We start from the raw sequence: 943 nt of genomic DNA on the forward strand, positions 1-943 counted from the left end.
TAATTGAAAATGTTCATATAACTTTTAACTTAGCTGAGTTTAAAAAAAAATGAGGTTAACTGTTAACTTAAAACTTTTTAAAATGTTTTCCATCAACTTAACTTAACTCAATTAAAAATTATCATTAACTTGCCCAGGCTCGTATATTATTATAATAACATAAATAAATTAATACTTAATTCATGGATTTTTTAATTTTATATCATAATAAGTTTTTTGGCTGACGAATCTACTAAAAACCAATTGTACATATTATATAATAATATATTATGTGATTAAAAAAATTCATTAATGTGTGTTGTACTAATGTACTAGGTACAACAGTATACGGTGTATACCCAATCCCATTGATAGATATTATAATATACATATACCTATATCTATGTTTACACTTAAATACTATATATTAGTAAAATGAACTCATCAAGCCTCCGTGGCGCAATGGCTAGCGCGTTCGGCTGTTAACCGAAAGGTTGGTGGTTCGAGCCCACCCGGGGGCGAAAATTTTTTTTATTTTTTCCAATTACATATTAACACTAGCGTCGAGATTGTATAAGTAGTGTGCGTGTAAATGACTAGTAAATAGCTAATTTTATATATTTTTGTATTAACGGAAATCAACTGATTACCATATTAATCAAAACATCTATTTTATAAACACTATTGAGACTTGAGTTTTGATCACATAGGTTAACTTTTAAATTAATTCACGAATTATTGTTATATAATATATATTTATCTTTTATTAATTCTATTATTATTTTATAAAAGTTTAAAGTATTTATGGATTTTATTATTCAAATTTCAATTGCAACGAAATCGATTTTGTTATCCACCGCTCGATACCGTGATTTTCTGTTTTTGTTTGACACACCCGCGACATAGTATTTTGGACGTGTTTTTTGCCAAACATTCCAATTGATCTATTGAAGCGATAAGAAAT

General features: G+C 27.0%; 1 non-coding gene across 1 annotated transcript; it reads left to right on the forward strand.

Moving 5' to 3' along the window:
• Positions 1-427: 427 nt before the first annotated feature.
• Positions 428-500, forward strand: Trnan-guu (transfer RNA asparagine (anticodon GUU)). Its single transcript has one exon. It is a non-coding gene; the product is annotated as a tRNA-Asn (tRNA).
• Positions 501-943: the final 443 nt, after the last annotated feature.

The sequence above is a fragment of the Metopolophium dirhodum genome, chromosome 1 (assembly GCF_019925205.1).
Source record: "Metopolophium dirhodum isolate CAU chromosome 1, ASM1992520v1, whole genome shotgun sequence".
Lineage (NCBI taxonomy): Eukaryota > Metazoa > Arthropoda > Insecta > Hemiptera > Aphididae > Metopolophium > Metopolophium dirhodum.